Source organism: Sorex fumeus, unplaced genomic scaffold (genome assembly GCF_029834395.1).
Source record: "Sorex fumeus unplaced genomic scaffold, SorFum_2.1 ptg000047l, whole genome shotgun sequence".
In the NCBI taxonomy this organism is placed as follows: Eukaryota; Metazoa; Chordata; class Mammalia; order Eulipotyphla; family Soricidae; genus Sorex; species Sorex fumeus.
In genome coordinates this window covers 50,110,175-50,132,115 of record NW_026606104.1, presented here as the reverse complement: position 1 = coordinate 50,132,115, position 21,941 = coordinate 50,110,175, and positions in this window count along the sequence as shown.

Genomic DNA, 21,941 nt, shown 5'->3' with positions numbered 1-21,941 from the left:
CACCCACAGTTTAGAAGCTCAGTCTACTAGAACCTAAGTCTAAATTAGAGAAAGTTAGAGAGCTTAACTATTGTGATCAGATTTTATATTTTCTCACACATGTGTACACACACCCACATACACGCACACACATACACAGTTCCCTAGAAAAGTAGTATGTGCACATTAAAGGAAATTAGGTGGGAATTTAAAAAAGAAAGTTTACCTATACTCGTTTAACTATTGAGTTAGCATTTTACGTTCTTCTATTCATTCTTATAGTTCTTTTCAAAGTTGTCATCATACCATGTTTCATTTCTTTCTTTTTTCACGTGGTGGTTCATATTATTTCTATCTTATCACATGATCTAAGAGTTAGAATTGCTCCTACTAGCTCATCAATAATCAAGGGGAAATAGAGCATCATTTGTCTTTAACAAGGTCCCTGTTTCTGGAACAAACATATATTTTGTTTCTGGCCTTCCAGTAATGTACACGTGGCAGTGAATGGCCTGCATTAGGCTTTTCCTGCCGTTTGGACAGGCCAGAGTGGTAAATGGCATTCTGGATGAAATGGATTGGGTGGTTTTTAGTGTCTTTCATGGAAAAAAAAAGTTATGTGCAGTGCTCCAGAGCTGTTCCTAGCTCCTTGTTTAGGGGCCCCTCCTGTGGTGCTCAGAGGGGATTATTATTATTATTATTATATTATTATTATGCAGTGCTGGAGATCAAACCTAGGTCTTCAACCTGTTGAGTCATCTCTTCAGTTGACCTTCTGTGTCTCGAGAATACCACACGTCTTTCCTGAGGATCTGTAGTTTATTAATTATGTTTTTGGGCCACACCCAGCGGTGATCAGAACTGAATCCTGGCCAGTCGCTCAGATATCACTCCTGCTCTTGGGGACCATATGGGGTTCCAAGGATTGAACTCATGTTGGCCACATGCAAGGCAGATACCCTACCTACTATGCTATATAGCTCTGGCCCCTCTGTAGGAGTTTAAAGTAAATTCGACCACTTAAGAAATTGCAGGGGCTGGAGGTAGCAGGTAGGTCGTTTGCCTTGCACACGGCTGACCCGGGTTCAATCCCCGGCATCCCATATGGTCCCCCAAGCACCGCCAGGAGTAACCCCTGAGCATCACTGGATATAACCCAAAAAGAAAAAAAAAAAAAGAAATTGCAGGGAGAACCAGAAGAGGCCTAAGAACCAATTACTTCATGAGGGTGATTAGGTAAGCAACAGGAAGTAATGAGTCTTTGCTGAATATGCAACTGAACTACCTTTACAAGGGAGTAGACCCCCAAAACAATCCAGCAAGCCGTGCTAGGAAGTGATCCTTGAGTGCTGAGCCAAGTAAGTCCTGAGCACCACTGGGTGTGTCCCCAAGCCCCTTCCTCCCAATAAAAAAGGGGTGGTAATGGAGGGTCTCTGAATCTTCGGCTGTGAGGTCTGCTGGTGTGAACAGGTGGAGGAAGGTTAAGGGAAATGCAGTGCTCTGGAGTGGGAGGAGCTGGGAGGTTGTGGAGGTTGGTGGCCCTAGGAGGGAACAGTGCAAGTCAGGGGCTTCTCAGGGGTCCTGGGGCCCAGTAGGGATGTTGGAACGAGCTGCTGTTGCTTCTGAGGGCATCGCCTCTGATGCAGAGTGTCAGTGCTCCCTAAGTAGGAGAGATTTGCGGTTTTGGAAGGCTGTGCCTAGTTCAGCTTGGTTTCAGGCTTGTGCGGATGTCCTCATGGGCAGACCAGTGCTGCCCCCTGCTGGTAATCCTGAGCAGGACTGAACCTGGCGGCCCTCAGCTGGGTTTAGGAAGGAGGAGCCACACACCAGGGGTGGACTGGGTCAGGTAGGTCACTGAAATGCAGGATCCAGCCCGAACTGGACACAGGCTGCCTGAAGGGGGCAGTGGCTGTTTAGCGTCTTTTGATTTGCACTGCCTGCCCACAGATTCCAGGGATTTTAAAATGTCTCATAAAAGTTGTTAGATATTATTAAGGTTTGTGCATGTGTGGGCTTTTGAGGGAGGGGGATAGCCACTCCCTGCTGTGCTCAGGGGCTACTCCTAGCTGTGTGCTCAAGGGTTGCTCCTGGAGTTCTCAGGGGCTTGTGGTGCTGGGGATCATAGTGGGGTTGGCTCTAATGTTGCATTCTGTGTGTGTGTGTATGTGTGCTATAATGTTGATAGTCCAGTAAAAAAAAAAAAAAACTAAGGGATCGAAGACATAGTACCGTGGGTCAAGCATTTACCTTGCATGCACCCAAATGGTGTTCGATTCCTGGCATCCCATATGACCTCCTGAGCCTGCCAGGAGTGATCCCTGAATGTAGAACCAGGAGTAAGCTCTAAGCACAGCCGGGTGTGGCCCCCAAATCAAAAAGAACTAAGTAGCTCACGTACCCGTGGGTTTGCTTTGACCCAGTGGCTGCCAGTTTGTGACCTCTCAGTTGGCCCTTTTCCTAACTCTGAGATTTATGTTTTTAAAAGGATCTAGCAATCTGCCACAACTAGATCCCTGGAAATACTTTTGCTTTTTTTCTGTGCAAATGCAATTTAAGATAGCAGCTTAAGCAAACATCAGCAGAAAGAAACAGCATGGTAGAGATTTCCCACAGACTGGGACATTCCAGGATTTTCAGTTGCTTTAGACTGCCCCTGCCAAAGTAAGTCGTACTTCCGCCCTGTGTCTGGCCAGTGCCTGGCTGAGGGAGCCCTATCTTTGGAAATCCAAGTTGCTCCCTCCTGCTAGTCTCACTTTGTGCCTCCTTTGATGTAATTTTGTTTCTGGGACTTGCCCTCACTCAATTTCTGCCTCCAGCAAGTCTATTAATACCCTGGGCCTGCATGCATTCCCACGGACTGGCAGGGACCAGGCGGTTTTGTGGGACTTTTTTGCCTTTGCTGGGTGGACATCAAGCACCAGGGCCTCTAGGTGTACAGGTGAAGGCTGACCTGGATGCTAGGAACCAGGGCATGGGCTGGTTTTCTCCCCTGCAGGCCATGCAAGGGACTGGCCCAACATCCCTGATGGCTGGAAATGCATTAGGCAGTGCACTTGCTCGGGCCTCTGGGCTGCACCCCCTCCCCCAGCCGTGGTGGGTCCCCCTAGGCGGAAATGGAGGGTTTGGATCCAGGTTATCTTGTCTGAACATGATAGGGGGTCATTTTTCTGCCCTCTAGGGCCTGGTGTCTAGTGTTTTTCCACTCTCTAGAGTCTTTCCTGTGCCTGTTGCTGTGTAAGCAAAGGTAGCTGGGCAGCTGCCAGGGCAGGCCTCGGGGAGCCCTTTGACATGCCAGCTCTGGTGGGGCTGGTGGTATATGTGTATTGGCGGGGGGAGGCATCGGGCTGGTGGCTGAGCAGAGCACTGTGGCATTCACATGAGTCGGTGGGACCAGGCTTTGGGCATGGACATAATCTTTTTTTTTTTTAATTTTTATTAGTGAAACACCATGAGATACAGTTGTAGACTTACAAATTTTTGTGCTTGGGTTTCAATTATACAATGTTCGAGTACCCATCCCTCCACCAGTGCCCATTTTCCACCCCCACTGATCCCAGTATCCCGCCCACCCCCCCATCCCCCCCATCCCACCCTGCCTCTGTACCAGGGCATTGCATGGACGTGCTCTTATCTTGCCCTCTTCTCCTGCCCGCGTCCGGGACTCTGTAGGTGCCATGGAGCGTTGTGCCCGTGGTGGGGTAGCAGAGTAAAGAGAAACCTGACTTGGGTCTCACTTAAATTCCAAATTTTGCCTCAGTAACTGGCCGAGTGGCCCTGGCCAAGTCATGTAGGTTTTGGGGGGCTCGTCTTCGCGATGGGGCTCTGCATACCTGTGTTGCTAGGGGAGTTATGAGGCCAAGGTGACGTGAAATTCCTAGCGTCCTCCGTGGCTCTCAGTAAGTGTTAGCTGCTTTTACTGTAGAAAGTCTCACCTTTCCTGCTGGTTGCAGGAAACTTTGTGATCCTGGAGAGCTGAAAGAGCAGCTTCTGCTGTGGGGGAGTGAGATCTGGGACCTACGGTGTCACAGGTCTGGAGGTTGAGGGCTTCTTGGGAGCACATTGCTGAAAGGGTGGCTTTCGGGGCTGAAGAGATAGTACCGCGGGTAGTCCTTGCCTGGCATGCAACTAACCCAGGTTGATTCCTGGCCTCACATACAGTCCCTTGAGCACCTCCAGGAGTAAGCCCTGAGCACTGCCAGATGTGGATTGGAACTTAAAAAAAAAGGGGGGGGGGAGACAACTTGAGAATATTCATCTGGCACAGCTTCTGGCCAGAGTGCGGTAGCTGGGGGGAGGGTGCAGGACGTTTCATCCTCATGCAGTGTTGAGGATCAAACTTGGGACCTCATCCACACCAAGCATGTATCCCAGGCGTTTGATAGGTCTTCCTGGCCCCTGACCTATATTTTTAAACCCGGCTCCCTCCCTGCACCTCAGCCCCCTAAGCCCTTGACTGCTTGCTCTCCACCAATATTGATGGTGCTGAGACCATTTTGGATAAAGACCATTCGTGATGGCGAACCCCAGTTTGTGGGGCCTGGTCGTAATATCCCAGCTCTTTGCCGGTTTCGGGGCACCCCAGTGTTCCTCCCACATCAGCACATCTTGGTTTCCTCTTCCCTGGCAGCACTGCCTGTTCTAAGGGGAGGATTCTCCAGCTTTATTTTCTCTTGCATGCAGGGTATTTTTCGGGGAGTGAGGTGGGGTACGGGGAGTTGATAGGGAGGAGGTTTGGGGAGCACACCCAGCAGTGCTCAGGAGCTGCTCCCGGTTCTGAGCTTGGGGGGTGTTCCCAGTGGTGTTGGGGTGTCACGTGGTCTTGAACACCAAACCCAGGCCTCCCCCAGGCCAAACCTGTGTTCAACCCATTGTGCCATTTCTCCAGCCCCTTGTTGGACCATTTCTGCCTCTGTTGTTCCTCGATCTGCCCGGCTGCATCCTGAATGTCCTTCTCTCATTGGAATTTCCCTCTGCCTTTCTCTGCAGCAGCTTCCTTGGCTGACTGAGGTCTAGATTCCTTGTAGTGTGATGGCCGGGCATTGGCCTGGCTGCGAAGTGGAACTCCAATCAGACTGCACCGGAGCCCCAGCATCCTATGACTTAGATCACTTCTGACATTCCCACCTGGGCCCATCACCACTTTCTCTGGGGTTTCTCTTCTGCTTCAGGTCAACTTTGGCTCTTGCCTAAACTCCGTCTCCGCTTGGAAAATCACCTCAAGTCTGCCAGTGTGCTCTCTCCAAAGCAGCACCTCGATGAAACCTCTGCCCAGAGGCCTCCGTGACTCCCCAGTGAAGACCCTCATATGCCATGAGAGGCCTCCCGGCATCTTGCACCCCTCTTCCCCATTTCTCCCCAACACGGCCCACTTCTGTGTGTTACACTGCTCATTCCAAGCCTGACGGCCTCCGCACCCTGTGCTTCATGCCGCCCTGGTGCTCCCAAGTCACTCTGTTCCCTGCGCAGAGCCCAGAGCCCCTCCTCTCTCCTGTACTCTCCATTTTAGGGCTGCCCCATCAGACTCTGAGCCTGAGAGCAGGGATTGGTCTCACCTCTGTCCTGCAGAGGACCTGGCGTGGCTCCAGGGCATCATTCGTTCAGTGAATGCAGAGAATTAGCTGAGCAGCCCAGAGCAGGTACAGGACTGGCTGCCTGGCTACGGGGAGGCCTCTCAGCTGCACTGGGCACTGGGCAGACTTCTCCCAGGCTTGTGAGGTACCCATCCCCTGGAGCCTTTCTCCAGGGGGCCCGGGTTGGGGCAGAGGCTAGCCTTCCCTACCCATAGGACCTGCCTGGTAGCCTGTGATGAATTTGACCCTGGTGACTCTGCAGTGGGGAACAATGCCCTCAGGAAAGCATTCAGGAAGCCCTTCGTGTAGCCAGGATCAAAGCTGCGGGGTGGTGTGGCCAGGGGTGGATGGGAGTGCTCCAAGGAGCCCCTGGAGCTGCTAATGCCCTTAGCAGCTGGGGCCCTCCTCCGCCCCGTGGAAAACAGAACCCTGGGAAGAGATGGGAAGGCCCAGACCACAGCAGCCCCGCTCGCTCAGGGGTCGCTCTGCTGTCTCTGCCTTTCCTCTCCTTCCCTCAGTGCGGGGTGGGGTGCAGACTCTGGCTTCTTATTAGGTCCAGAGGAGTGGAAATGTGTCTCCCCAAGTGTGCTTTTCTGATCATTTTTCTCCAAGGGTAAAACAGGGAGATGAACACTGGGTCCTTGAGGCCGACTGTGGGGGTCTGGGGCCCAGAACTGGAGGAGGCTCTCCGGGATCGGGGCTCTCTGTCCCCCATCCCCCACTGTCCTGGTCCCCTTCCTGGTCTGCATCTTGTCATCACTGAGGCAGTGAGGCCCTTGGCTGGCTCACGGCCAGGGGACTTGATGAGGGGAACACCCCTGGATGTAGGGGGGCTGGGGGCCGGGAGCCAGGACCGCCACCTTGACCGCTCTGCTGGCGGGTCCCACGCTTGAACTCTGGTGGAGGCTGTCGCCGGCTTTTCCTGCCTCCTTTCCCGGCTTCGTTTTCCCAGCGCACAAAGATAAACCTTTGGAGTAGCTCTGGCCCTTTGATGCTCTCCGAGCTGTGTCCCTCACGTGTGGGAGGTGGCGGGGTCATGGTCTTTCCCACAGATGAGTCCTGTGTGCTTATCGTGTGTTTGCTTGATGGCGAGGCTCGAGTTTAGCGCCTTGCTGTTCCTAAAGCCCTGTCCCTGGCTGACGCTTACCACGGTCCCCACAGGCCTCCAGGAAGCAGGACTTGCCCGGGTTCAACGCCCAGCCCCACTGGTTAGAGCTGTGCGTGGCCTTTGCCAGGTGACTTCTTGGTGTCCCAATCTCTTGTCTGGTGGAGCAGAAGCATTGCTTCTGTTGTGAGAATGAAGAGAAAAGGTTGGTTATTTTGATGAGTAACATTTTAATTTTCCCCATCCAAGCATTCACTTGGGTTTTAAGACCCTGCTCTCTAAAAGCAGGTACCAGAGCATAGAGGGGAAACTGAGGCCCATGACAATTGCTTTGGCAGAAAGCTAGGGGAGGGGGAGAGAGTCCCCGTGCTCAGCACCAAGGCCCCTCAGCTCTGCTACTGGATGCATCTCTGCACTTCCCAGCCCCTTCTGCCTTGGCATCCTGCAGCATCGCCGCCCTAGCTGGGTCCCTGACACCCCCATAGCCTGTCCCCGTGGGTGCACAGGTAGGCGGAGACTCCGGAGGAGACCCTGGAAACTTGAGCACTGAGCGGGGCACCAGACTACGGAGCTCTGTCCTCTGCATGTCAGGTGGGAGCGGAAGAAGGGAGTCCCTGCTGCTGTCACCTCAGCCCCGTGGGGAGGCGGGGAGGAGTCTCAGTTTGCTGACTGAGGCTCTTGTAACAGCATTCAGATGGGCGGCTTACACACGCAGAAATGGATTATCTACAATTTGGGGGCAGGGGGCTTGGCAGACGGGTGCCCCAGGGCTTGCAGGTACTTCTGCAGCTCTTCACCAGGATGTCCCTCTGTGCATGGAGCCTCCGGGGCCCTGTCCGAACTTTTTAGAGAAGAGTCACATCATACCAACCTCTTGTGGCCTCCTCCGAACTTCATCATCCCCTAATGGCTCTGTCCGTCTCCACACTGTTGTTTTCTGAGGGGCGGGAGGTTGGGCTTCAACAGATGAATTTGATAGGCGTTGTGTGTATGTGTGTGAATCTGTGTCTGTATGTGTGAGTGTGACTGTCTGTGCGTGATTATGTTTGTGAGTGTGTATATGTGAATCTGTGTATGTTTGTTTATTTGAAGTGTTTTGTGAGTGTGTATGTATGTATGAGTGTGTGTATGTGTGAGTCTGTGATTGCATGCATTTGTGTATGTGAGAGTCTATTCCCCCCCGTGGAGTTTTTAAAATTTGTTTTTTTTTTGTCTTTTATTTATTTATTTTAATTTTTATTAGTGAAACACCATAAGGTACAGTTGTAGACATACAATTTTTAAAAAAAATTTTTTTTATTTATTGAATCACAGTGGGAAAAGTTACAAAGCTTTCAGGTTTAAGTCTCGGTCATGCAATCATCAAACACATTTCCCTTCACCAGTACTTATTTTTCACCACCAAGAACCCCAATATACCCCCCTCCCAACCCTCCCAATGCCTGTGAGGCAGATTAATTCTAGTTAACACTCTATCTTCTTTGATTAGATTCATTGTTTCAACAAAAGATGCACCATTATTATTTAGAGTTTACACCCCCAAATCAGACCTGCTGAAAAGGCATTGTGAAATAATTTGTTTTCTACAGCTGGTTACAAGAACCAAATGATTTTAGATTTCTAGTATTTTACTTATTTAGCCTGGAAGTATTTCTGCCGAGAGTCAGATAATTATGAGACTGGTTTCTGTGGCTCTGGAGTCATGGCCATGCCGGAGAACCGCTTGTGGGGGGGCAACTCATGACCTCGGCAGGGCGTGAAGGACGAACTGGGAACGCCCCCCTTTCCCATGAGGTTTCAGTTGTCCCATGAGGTTTCAGTTACCAGCTCATACCTGGCTTTCCAAAAAGCTCCAAGGTGGCCGTCATCTTGCTGTCCAGAGGGAAAAAGGCGGAAGGGAGCAACACCCTTTCCCTTCTGGGCAGGCATGGTGGCAAGCTGCCGGGATCTGCATTTAGTCCTTGTGCTTCTGGAGCCATGGCCATGCCGGAGAGCCGCTCGTGGGGCTAGACTTACAGATTTTTGTGCTTGGGTTTCAGTTATACAATGATCGAGTACCCGTCCCTCCACCGGTGCCCATTCTCCACCACCACTGATCCCTGTATTCCTCCACCCCCCATCCCCCATCCCACCTTGTCTCTGTGGCAGGGCATTCCCTTTTGTTCTCTCTCTCCTTTTGGGTGCTGTGGTTTGCAAAAGAAGAGAGTCTGTGTTTTTTATGTGAGAGTTTGTGTGTGAGAGTGTCTTGTGTGTTAGTGTGTGTGTGAGAGTGTCTTGTGTGTTAGTGTGTGTGAGAGTGTGTGTGTGTGTGAGAGAGAGAGAGAGAGAGAGAGAGAGAAAGAGAGAGAGAGAGAGAGAGAGAGAGAGAGAGAGAGAGAGTGTATGTACACAATTCTGCCCACGGAGTAGGACAAGCAAATCAGTGGCATTCCAGGGACTGCCCTGGGGCAGCCGAGTGGCAGCAGTCAGGGCCATAGGCCTTGTGCCAGGCCCCTGGGGGGAGAGGGGGCACATGGATTTCTATATTCAGTCCTGGGGAGAGACTGTGGGCTCTTCCTTCTCTGAAGAAGGCTTTAGGGTGGGAAGGAAAGGCGGGAAGGCTCAGGGAGCTGATTACCGCTGTAGTTCTGGGGTGAAGGAACAGTCAGGGCCCCCCAGGCATGGGTTCTGTCCTTCCCTGCCTTATCACAGCCTGAGGCCTTCCGCCTCCAGGCTACACCCGCAGTGAGGCCTTGGCCTCTGCCACTCCCCAGGGGAACGCTTTGAGTCACCCCTGTGTCAGCTGAACTTGGCAACTCTGTACCCTTCTAGGTAGGGATCAGTAGATTGGCACCATGAACCCAAATGTCCCTTCTGTTCCTTTTTCCAGAAGGTTCTGTGTGGAAGCCGCACAGCAGGGTGCGAGAGGCGCCACTGCTCGGCTCAGCAGCCAGCTCGGCCTGGGCCCGAGCTCCCTGCACACAGGGTTTGTGCAGCCCACAGTGGGCTGGAGACCAGAACCGGGGCCCAGGGAGGTGCCTGGCCACTCCCCAGCTCCCGTATCTCCTCAGCACTCAGCGCCCAGGTCTCAGGTGACCTCTGCCCCCACCGCCTGGGACCGGGAGCCAAGTGGAGATTGGGCCAAGGCTTTGAGGAGGCTCCCAGTCCCTCCTGCAGGGCCGGCACGAGTCCCAGCTTGTGGAGGCTCCCCGCTTCCTGCAGAGGGCTTGGAAGGCGGCCACCCTTCCTCCTGGGGCTCCCCCTAGTTTCCGAAGCCCCCGGGCAAACCAGTTCCAGAAGAATCCCTCCTTCAGGTTCAGCTGGGCTGGGCGCGTCCTGGAGCGCATCTTAATGCTACTCCCGCCCCGCCAACCCACAACTGTGGTCTCAGTGACAGCCGAGGATGCAGGCCAAACCTGGCGCTGCCTTTGCAGCTCTCCTGCCCCGGAGTCCGAGCCTCTGATCTCCCTGTGCCCTTGGCCTCTGGGCCCTGGTGACAGTGGCGGGAGGAGGGTGGGAAAGTCGGCCAGGGCTTCCTCCCGTCCTCCTCCCTCCCTCCTTCTCTGGGGACAGGCTTTGTTCTCCCCAATTCCTTCCCCTGACCAGGAGCCTTAGTCTTCTCTGGCTCAGCACCCCCCAGGGTCCCCTGGTGGGAATGAATGGGTTGTCACCTCTTGACCTGTCCCTGCTTCCCACACTGCCATCCCTGGACCACAATGTGCCCCGTGGACACAATGGCCTGAGTCTGACTTGGGCCTTCATTATTGGAAGTGGAGAACAATGCAGAGGCAGGCTGCTGGCAACAATGGGGGTGCAGCCCATCAGCTCCCCCCCTTATCCCGCAGCGGCGTCAGGAAGCTGGGGGTGGACTCAGTCTGGGATTTGGGAGGGGAGTCCTCTGAGGGGGGCCATGAGGAGGGGGTGCAGCTAACGGCACTATTCCCTTTCCCCTCTGCCTGCATTGTCTCCCGAGTGCCAGGCAAGGCACTGGGCATCGTCTTCCTAGGCTGCAGGTGGTGGTGGGATGCTGCCGGATCTCATTAGCTTCGGGGGGTTGGGATTGGGATGATGGGCCTGGGCCCCTGATTTACCTCCTCTGTGCCTTGGTCTTTAACATGAGAATTTACTACCTGTGTCAGTAGGCAACCTGACTCTCTGGATGCCCTCAGCGCCTCTGTCCCTTTCTGTTGGCAGTAGGTGGTCTTGATGTCTCCCACCAGCGTCTGCAGGCTTGCAGAACCGGGCTGGAGCCCAGCCCGGGGAGCAGGCAGCCGCGTTGCTGCCTCCCGCCCCGAGCTCTTGCTGTGCTTTGCTCTTGGCAACATTGGAGGAAGCTGAGGGAGCGGTGATTGTCCACTCCCGGGAGATAAGGTGCAGAGAGTGACTGAGCATTTGCAAGCCTGCAGAAAGTTGTCAGCGAGCAGAGGACCAGCGGCCACTGGGAAATGTGTTTGGTGCACCCTGGAGGAGCAGGCAGGCTGTCTTGGCAAAGCCCTTCCCAGCAGAGGCCCAAGATCCTCCTGGAATCAGGGGTGGGTCGGGGCTGGAGGAAGGCCATAGAATCTTTACAAATAGGTCCCTTTGTTCGGACTAGGCTTGGGTGGGGTTTGTCCAAGAGGTGGAGGGCTGTTCAGTGGGTGGCCGGAAATTCACCCTGGCATCAGCAATCAGGTGGGCATGTGGAGTCCACAGGGGAGAGAGTGGGGTTCTGAAAGGGAGACTGACCCCAGGAGACAGGGAAGCCCTTTCTCAGCCCCCCGCCCCTAGCCCTGCGTTGCCTTATTTTCAGAGACAGCACAGGAAGTGGGCCTTCACAATGTCAGGATACAGGAAGCTATCGGACTATTGAAGGCCACTTCCTGTGAGCTGGTCATTCACATGCATTTGTCACCAGCTATCAGGCCTTCAGGGTTCTGCCATTGTCTGAAGGGACTGCGAAAGGTTGGGGGCTGCCCATAGAGGCTCTTGGATACAGAATGCCCCATTGTGCTGACCTGGCAGCACCCTGCGGGGTGGAGAGGAAGGTGGTGGGTGAGAAGGGGCCTCCTGCCTCTCATTGTCATTGGCTGCACAATGGGGCCGCTGGAGCCTGGTGGGAACCTGAGGGGCTGGGAGACAGGCAGGCAGCGCTCGAGCACAGACATTTGCTGAGGGTCCGTGTGACAGAAAGTGGGCAGCAGACCCAGATTCTGAAGTCTCGCCCCATGACCTGTGGCCGTGTGACTGTGGGCAGGGCTCTGCACCCCTCTGGCGTCAGGCTGGCTCCTGTAGCACAGTTGGCACTGCCTCAGAGACCGGCTGTCATGAGGCACCATCTCTAAGCACCCTTAGCTCAGTACCTGGCTCGGACCAGATGACTAAGAACACAGGCTCCCCACCTTCCTCTCAGACTTTCCTCCCAGCTAACTAACCACCGCCCTGTCTGGTCCTTGGGTGAGTGAGGGAATCCACAAAGGCTGGAGAGATGAGCGCTGCCTGCCATCTCGCCAAAGCATCAGATCCATGGTAGCTCTCTGCGTGTCCTTTTGCTTTGGCTGTGTGCCCTGGGCGTGTCTGAATCTGGTAATTTCGCTTCAAGCCAAGTCATGGGGTGGTAACAAGGCAGAGAACCATCTAACAGCTCAGGGCTTGGTGCTGTGCAGTCCCAACCGCCAGTGACAGGGGAAGCCGCTTTCTTTCTCGGCAGTGGGTTAAGGGCAGGGACCCTGGGCTTGGGGATCTAAGCCCCGACTCTGTGACCCTGGCAGAGTTGTGAAGCTTGTTAGAATCTCAGTCTCTTTGTTTATAAAAATGCAGACGGTGACGTGTAGCATTTTCTTTGCTGGGTTTCTGTTCGGCTGTCCTGAGGTAGCGCCTCTGCCTGCTGGTTCCCAGAGTTTCCTCCTGCCCCCCACCTCCATCACTCCCCCCAAGCCCCCATCCCTCTCACCAGAGTCTTACCTTGAACCGAAAGCTCTTCCTCACAGCTCCTGGCACACAGACCGCTGAGCGGTCATCAGAAAATTTTCCTGCACTCCCATCCCCAAACCCTTCCATGAAAAGAGCAGTCTGGGAAAACAGGAGCCCCATGTGAAGAAAGTGAAATAAATCAATGTTAAAAATTCAGTTTGTCACAAATCACTCCCTAAGTGGAAGAACAGTAAGAGTAAACCCATATGAAAGAAAGTGAAATCAATTAATGTTGAAAGTTCAGTTTGTCACAAGCCACTCTCCCAAGTATCCAATAACCTGAGCAGAGGAGACGGGACCTTTCTGAAGTTCCTATTGGGCAGCGTGGAGCGTGTACCATGAAATCCCACCAGCAGAAGGAGGGAAATTGTGGGGTCTGGGCCCCTGTAATAGTGACTGTCTCCTATCTGTGGGCCTGTGCTTGGCACGTGGTTCTCTTTCTTGACAGAGGAAGCACCTGGGAGCACACCGGGCCCACATTCAGTCCTGCAGCTCGGAGACCAGGTGGACAGGCCCTGGGCTCCAGTGTTGGGTTATCACCAGGCCGCGCAGGCAAATGCAGTGGCTGCATATTCCATGACCCCCGTGCAGGTGTGAATCATGCTGCTAGGGCCCCGGGTCATGATCCTGAGGCTGTGCCTCACACCCGTCTTCCCCCTGCTGTCTCTCGTCCTTGCTGGGTTCACAGCTGTTCACATGGCCTTGACCCCAGAGCCAGTGACGCAGCTGCTCCCAAGGTGAGGTGCAGCTGCTGCTCGTGGCTCTCACACTCTCCTGACTCACTCCCCTTGGCAGCACTCTTGGCCTGACCTGGTCCCTGCACCTTGGCAGGCCTCTGGGCTCTGGAATGACCGTTGTTGCCAGCAGCCCGGTGAGCGTGAGTCTGGGGCCCTCCTCGCTCTGGATTGATCTTGAGCTGTGCTTATCACTGACAAGCCCCCCCCCCCCCCGCCGCCCCCACAGTCTCCCGACATCCCGCCGAGCCTCATGAATCTCCTCTCCTCTCTCGGCTGGATTTCTGTCTCCATCTTCCTGGGATCCTGGCCCTGCACTCACACCCAGCCTCGGAAACTCCAGTTCTGAAAAAATGTCCACACGGGACATCCAGCTGTCCTCAGGTCACCAGGGCTGAGCTGGCGCTTGCCTTTGAAGTGGCTTTCCTTCCCTGCCCAAGTCCCAGTTTCCTGTCCTGTCCTGTCAGCTCCGGTCAGTGGTTGGTGTCCCAGCATGCCTGGAAGTTGGCATTGTCCTCACAGGCTGACCCATGTCAGGGTTGGCCACGCAGACCATCACAGACAGTTCAGATTTTCTTGGCAGGGGAGAAGGTTGGGAAGGGTCTGGGATCATACCTGGGGCTGGGTCAGGTTCTCTAACTCAGCGTTTACTCTGCTTTGCTAGGCTGTTTCATAGCCTGGGACCTACAGGGAAAGGCGAGGCAGACTCAAGGCTGCAGGGGGCCAAGGAGGAATGAAGAAGCCTTTTCAGACGTCTCTGGCCCCTTTCTCTACCCAAGCTAAGGTCACTCCTTCCTCTCCCCCATAGAACTTGCTGTTCCCTTGTCCCCATTGGAACTCTGTCCTCCCCATCCCTGAGGCTGTGGTCAGAGAGTTGGTCTCCATGCAGCAGAAGGTCTTCAAAGACACCAGCAACGTTCCTACCACTGGTTCTTGCCTCTGCCAGCGAGCGGTGGGGGTATCCGGGGAGGTGACTTGACCCAAACAAACAATGTGCCCCCGCCCTGCCCCCTCCTGGCCTTTCTGTTCCCTGGGGTTGCTGTTCTTTGTCCTGCCTGCCCTGGGAAGGATGGCAAAGGGCATGTGGGGACTGGACAGGGCCTGAGCAGGCGACAGAAACCCAGCTTATGCTCTCCAGGCAGAAAGAAGGCCTGCGGGTGCCTGGAGCTCACTCGGCCTCTCCCCATACCTCCTGCTAAGGTGACGCCAGAGAGAGAAAGACAGAGACCCAGAGAGAGAAAGACAGAGACAGAGAGAGCACCTGCGATAGAGGCAGGTAGGGGAGGGGAAGGGAAACTGGGGACATTGGTGGTGGGAAATATACACTCGTGAAGGGACGGGTGTTGGAACATGATATGACTGAAACCCAATCATGAACAGCTTTGTAAAATAATAAAAGTAGTGTCCATGTTGTTGGAGGTTGTCTATTTTTTTTTCTATTTTTAAAAACCTTTATTTGGAATGCTGCAATTACCATGTGAGGTTGTCTATTGCATTATAAAAATTCTTTATGTAATTTGGATCTGTGCTTTGTCAGATTTATACATCATAAGAAACAACAACAACAAAAAAAGGATGCTGCCAAAAAAGGGAAGGGGGCAGGCTGGAGCAATAGTACAGTGGGTAGGGCGTTTGCCCTGTGTGCAGCCAACCTGGGTTCAATCCCCGGCATCCCATCCCGAGCACCACCAGGAGTAATTCCTGAGCATTGCTGGGTGTGACCCAAAAAAAGCCAAAAAAAAAAAAAAGTGGTTCCAGCCTCTCTCTCTCTGCACACCTGTTGCTCCCTGGCAGAGGAAAACAGCTGCTGAGAGCCTTCAAGTCTGGCACGCCCCAGTTTCTGGTGCAGAAACGATGGTGAGCCTTGGTGTCCACCCAGACCCCTGGGGGAGATGCAGCAGGCCCGCCCCCCTTGTTAGGTGGGAGCAGCTCCTGTAGAGGCCATGTGGGGGCGCTACCAGCAGCAGGTGTGCAAGTGCACTGTGGGTTCTGGTCTCTGTCATGCGAGCTTCCGCCTGAGACACAGCCCCAGGTGAGGGGGACTGAGCGTTCCAGCACCCAGTCTTTGAAATGGCACATTGGGGCCCTGATTTGGAAAGAGCATGGCTGGGGTGTCCTCAGACCCAGGCCTGCCCCCAACTTCACCTCCCTGTTGGGGCTCCAACTCCAGCTCTGAAAGTTCTTGAGCTCTGAGGGATTTCCTCTTGGTTCACCGATTGGCAGCACCAGTGAAATCCCATTAGCTCTGCTGCGGCATGCTCTCTGCCTCGTGGCTGCCCCTCACAGGGACCCCAGCATCACTGCACTCAGAGATCTGGGGATCCAGCAGCCTGTCTGTCCCCAGGGGCCCAGAAAGAGCTCAGGTCAATGCCCGGTGCTGTCCCAGGCCCTCAAACTCACACACAGGCTGGCCACCAGGCGGATCCCATCTCCTGAGTCCCCACCCAGTGGGAGTTTGCATGGAGTCCCTGAAGCCGTGGGGAGGGCGTTCCTCTCAAGGCCAGATCACATGATATTTTGTCATGGGCCTTTTGAGCCGCTCGTATATTCCCCTGGGGAAAGAAGTTTCTCCGGCTGCCCCTCTTTGCTCCCGGAGACTCTGACCCCATGGTGACAGCAGGGCCGGGAAAGGTCATCTTGCCCTGCCTCCCTTTCCCCAGCACCCTGCCTCTCTCCCATACATGCATTCCCCGCCCCCATGGGGTCCCTACCCTCAGGGTGCTGGGAGGACAGCCCCCTTCTCACAGTATCACACACACGCCCCAACTCTGAACTCTGATTTAGCTCCACATGGAGCAGCTTTCTCCACCAAAATGTCAGTCTCCTTTTGGAAAAGGATTTCTAGGGAAAGTTGCAGGAAGTCCATGAGAGGCTCTCAGCCAACGTTAGTCCCTGTTCTGCGTCCAGGGATTCTGGGTCTCTTTTGGGGGAGCAGGGGCAGGAACACTCTAGATGGGCGTGTTGCTTCTCAGGATCCTGCGACCAGGTCCACAGCTGGCAGGGAGACCTGGCTGGGCTCGAGAAGCCAGTGTAGCTCCAGCCTGGCAGCTCCGCTCTGGACTTTGGGGTCCCCGGGAAGCAGAAGCAGAGGTCTGGCCGGTGGGTAGGGTAGGTGTGCTGGGGCTCTCAAGCCATGGTCATGGAGACGTAATCCTGGCCTCCGCAGGAAGCTGAGCAGGAGAGCGAGGAAGTGGTGGGTGAGCCCTGACACATTCCTCTCCCCTGGCCCCGCAGCGGTCATCTCTCCTGGGCTCTCCTCATCAAACAGGGAAAACACAGGTTCCGGTCCAGTCATCTCCTTGTGGCTGGAATGATGAAAATCTAACTGGGGTAGAGGGTAAAATAATAAGCGGCAGAGAGGAAGGCCGGAGAGAGCTGGGTTAAAGATAGTCGGTCTAAAAATGGCCACGGGGATGGCGGCATAGGGGATGGAGGAGTCCCCAGGGAGGAGCTGGATCTCCCTCAGAGGAGGTGTCCCTGCGAGAGGTTCGGTGGGGGGGCAGGCCTAAGTGCCCCCATTCTCCTTCTACCCCCCTCGGGAATGTGCTGGCTAGATCACACACTTCCCGGAAGAATGGACCCCAGGCTGTGGGCAGTCAGTAGGGGAACACACAGCGGTGTGTTTTGGGGTGCAGGAGGGATCCTGGAAGCTGCTTCAGGAGCGTTGGAGTTGGTGGCTCCTGGAGGGCCAGCAACCGGCAGCTGCGGTTCACCCTTGAACAGGAAGAAAGGTGGCCCCCAGGACCTGCGGAGTGTCCTCCCAGCCTTCTCTAACTGTGCAGAGGCATGCAGAACCCAGGGTCACCCATGTGAGCCCATGGAGTGGCCTCACGCACCCACTGCCCCTGCCTCATCTGGGCCCTGCTGGGTCCCAGGGCTTCCTTCCCGCTTCGTCACCCACCCGGATCCATTGCCCAGGCCTAGGGTCCTGCCACCCCCCTCCCCGGCCACCCTGCTCCTGAGAAAGTACAGCGCAGGGGTCCCCAGGGCTGCACAGGAAATGCTTCGCACACTCTGGGTCAGCCAGGCTATTTTCTGTCTTAAGAACTGGGAGCGGAGTGGGTGGGGTGGGAGCAGCCGGTCACATGGCCTTGGCTCTTTTCTGACTCTGTCTCTGAGGCAGTAGTTAGTATCTACTTGTTAATAGTCGTATCTCTGTCCCACTCTCTTTGTCTTGCCCAGGCCTCGGGGTCATTTGTACGGTGCGTGCCTGTGCCACTTGGCTCTTGATAATCGCCTCTGCACCCTTCCCACCCTGCTCAGGGCCACCTCTTCCAGAAAGCACTCTCTGGCCCTGCTGTGCAATCCAGACACCCTTCCCTCTCTGTGTGTGGGGTGCTTCCCGTGCTCCCCCTCCCCGTGTGCGTGTGCTCCCTCTCCCCACCTGTTCCTCTCCTCTCATGGGCTCCCCTTTTCCATGTGCTCCCCTCCCCCATGTGTGGGTATTTCTCTTGCCCATGTGTTCCCCTTCCCCTGTGTGTGGGGTGCTCTCCAGGCTCCTCCCATGTGTGGGTGCTCCCAAGTTCCTGGGTCCAGTGTTCTCTGAGCACAAAGCAGTGTGGTGAGTTGTGTCTTGTCCCCCATCCCCAGCTGCACTGTGAGCACTGAGAGTGGAGTTCTTGTCTTTTGTTCTTAGCATCTGCACATGTGGGCCATGTGCGCCCTGCGTCCTCGTGCCTCCTTAGTTCATGTTTTCATGTCCCGGGTGCCAGGAACATGTAGGGTCAGAGTCCAGCTCCTGGAGTCAGGCTGCTGGCCGAAGTCAGGGCTTGGGCCAGTTCCTTAAGCTTGTGTCTAAGTCTCCCTTTTCTGTAAAATGGCACCGAGACTAGCACTTGCTGTGGAGAGGGAGAAGTGGGTTAAATATGTGTAAGGCACCTGGCCCAGAGCGAGCACTCTCAAATGTTGGAGGTGTTTTTGTTCTTGGTAGGCTGGAGAAACTGTCCTTTACCAGTGCTCTCCTCGGGGAGACCAGCGTACCTGTTCGGAGGGAGTATTTTTTCTCGTTGCTAATGTGTGAGTTGTCTTGTCAAGGGATCTGCTGGGAGCAGTGAGTGACAGGTGGGGCTGCTCAGCTCCCTTATAAGGAGGATGGTTCTGGTAACCTCAGGGTTTTCCTTAGCTGAAGGAGCTATGCCAGTTTGGGGTCAGAGGTTCAAGAGTCTGGGCCTACTAAGGACAGTGAGGCTGCCTAGTTGCCCTTAGAAACAAATTCCCACCCAGTGAACCTAAAACAACACAAATTTGTTCTCCGCTCTGGAGGTCAGAAGTCTGCAACAGAGTTTACCGGAACAGTCGCGAGTGTTGTCAAGCTGAGTTCCTTTCTGAAGGCACATGAGGAGAATCTGTTTCCTTGTCTTTTCCAGCTCCTGGAAGCTGCCAACATTCTTTGGCACATGGTCCCCGCCTCTTCTTTTCTCCACCTTTATAGGCAATGTGGGCCTCACATTGCTCTGGTCTCTCCTGTCTTCTCCCCAGTTTTTCAGCCTCCTTGATGATCCAGGATAATCACACCATCTTAATTTCCTACTCACCGGACTAGCCATCCCGATTTCCCACTGCCCCGGGCTCAGACACATTCACTGCTTCTGGGATTACGATGTTGGCAGCTTGTGGGGGTACCCTCTGCCTACCACCGAGGACCACTGGTAGTGAGGCATGGAGTGAATGTGTCTGCTGATCTAAGGATATTGCTGTGGGGTGCGCATGCCTTCTGGACACACCACAACCTCCAATCTCCAACCTTTTTTTTTTTAATTGAATCACTGTGAGATACAGTTACAAAACTTTCATGATTGAATTTTAGTCATACAGTGATTAAACACCCATCCCTCCACCAGTGTACGTTTCCCACCACCAATGACCCCAGTATTCCTCCTGCTACTTCCACCCACCCCACCCCACCCCTTGCCTCTATGGCAGGCACTTTCCTTCTTACTCTATCTACTTTTGGGAATTATGGTTTGCAATACAGATACTGAGACGCCGTCATGTTTGATCCTTTGTCTACTTTCAGCACACATCTCCCATCCCGAATGATCCCTCCAACCATCATTGACTTAGTGATTGCTTCTCTATCCCAACTGCCTTCTCCCCCAGCACTGAGGCAGGCTTCCAACTTTGGACCAATCCTCATGTCTCTTGTCTCTACTGTTCTTGGGTGTTGGTCTCATACAATGTTATTTTATATTCCGCAAATGAGTGCAGTCATTCTATGTCTGTCCCTCTCTTTCTGACTCATTTCACTTAGCATGATACTCTCCATGTTCATCTACTTAAAAGCAAATTTCATGACTTCTTTTTTTTCTAACAGCTTCATAGTATTTCGTTGTGTAGATGTACCATAGTTTCTCTAACCGCCGTCTGTTACAACCTTCAATCTTAAAATGCTTCATGAAATACCTTTTCTTTGGGGGCTTTATTAAGACATGCAGACTAAAGTTCAAGAAATTGGAAGAAGGAGAAATTCTTGGGTGTCCCAGAGTTGAATTTGCTGAAAACTGCATTACATGGCCCTTTGCTCAACCTGTGTGCTGGGCTAGAGAGACTTCTGGGCTCACTGCCCAAAGAGACAGCACAGACGGACTGATCACTCCAGGCTAGGAAGACCAGTGAGGAGAGCCACAGAGATGGCCTCCACCTGAGCCTGGACATCAGACCTGAGGTTTTTTGTTGTTGTTTTGGGGCCACTCCCAGCAGTGCTCAGGGTTTACTCCTGGCTCTGTGCTCAGGAATCAGGGGACAGTATAAGATGCCAGAGATCAAACCTAGATTATGTAAGGCAAGTGCCCTACCTGCTGTACCACTTCTCCAGCCTCGAGACCTGTTTGATTTTGGAGAAGGAAGAGAAGCTGCCAGGTGAAGTTCAGAAGCATCATCTAGGAGCTTGGGTGACAGAGCAGGGCCAGGCAGAGGACAGCAAAGGCAGCTGTGAGTCTGTGAGCACCTTCCTGCCACACTGGTGGTGGCACCTGAGATTTGTCTCCATTGACACTCAAGGGTCAGTCAAATGAGAGACATGGTGAGGGGGCAGACACAGCTTTACTGGCAGCAAGCCAGCAGGTTGGAAGCCGGTGGATTCACATCCTCACATCGTCAGGGCAACCAACTGTCTGCGGGGTCATGAGAAGAGGTTTTTATAGGGAAAGAACAGGAAAGAAAGGGTGGGTTGCAGACTGGTGGGCTCCAGAACAAACAATCAATTCCTTCAACAATGAACTCCCTCCTGGGCTGGTCTCCTGAGGCATACCTCATCTGATCTGCAAACTTAAACAAAGTGAAGGTTAGGCTTTGGGGGGAAAGTGAAAAAACACGGTCCTTCTTGTTAGGCTTTTTTTTCTTTTTTTGAAGGGGAATTTAGTAGCCCAGGTTCAAGTGCTCTGGTTTAGGAGTTTGATTACCTTAACTTTTTTTTTTTTTGCTAGCTTCAAATGTCCACTTTCAATTGTCATTTCCATAATCTTGAAGGAAACCGGGTGCTGAATCCTCAGATTTGACTTACTGCTGAATGGGGTCATCGTGGAAGCAAGGGCGGGTGGAATAGAACAAAATTACCTGGTAGAAAAAATATTTGGAATGGCTTGACTGTAAAAGAGTTATTTAGGATGAGTAATTTTTATCTAGAACGTAAGTTGGAACACCCCCTGTTTATAAAAGTAAGAATTAGTTTTGTGGAGGCACCAAGGAACTTGAAAGAATTGAAATTACTGTCTGAAATCCTGATCTAAAAAGGACTCCTGGGGTTGGTGAGATAGAACAGCAGGGAAGGTGTTGCCTTGCATGTGTCCAACCTTGATTCAATTCCGGGCACTCCACATGGTCCCCTGAGCACTGCCAGGAGTGATCCTTGAGTGCAGGGCCAGGAGCAAACCTTGAGCACCACCAGGTGTGGCCCCCCGAACAAAAACAAAAAGGTTCCTAATCCCGAGGGGAGTCAAATAAATAAAGTGTGTAAAGGATCATTTTTCCTTCTGCATGGTATTCATTTGGCACTCCGAGTTATCCTGCCTTGTCGGGTTTGTACTTCTCCAATACAATGTTAATGTCGTGATACCACCTGTGGTATGAGTCACTGGCATGAAGATCTCTCTTGTCTGGCCAACACCAAGTCTATGTGATCTGCTTGTTGGAAACCATGTGTGCCCTTGAGTCTCATGATTGTTGTTGAGCAGCTGTGTTTTTGCAGTGTCCTCAGAAGTTTGGCCTAGGGTAGCTGGTAACTTTTTCATCATGCCTCTGTTCACATATACCCCTGCCACAGGGAAAAAAATTCTGAGAATTCTCTGCCCCAAACTAGTCCTTATAATCTCTGAAGACTTCTTATTTTAGCTGTATGGGCTGTTATTACATTCCTTTCGGCTTCTTGTGAGCTGCCAGCATAGGAGGACAAAGGAGTAGTGGCACAGCGGCCAACTCTGCATTCCCCTTCAACTCTCCAGTAGTATTGATGCCTCCAGCCTTGGGTTAGAAGTTCCTTCCCTAGTCCACACACAACAGTGAAGCCTGGAGGTGCCTCTACAGTGCCATTTGATGTGTATCTGTTTATCTTGCAACCAGTGAACTGACTGGTGAGGAAAGTGTTAAACCAAGGGTGCCCACACCATTTCCAAGAACCTTCCATGTGAT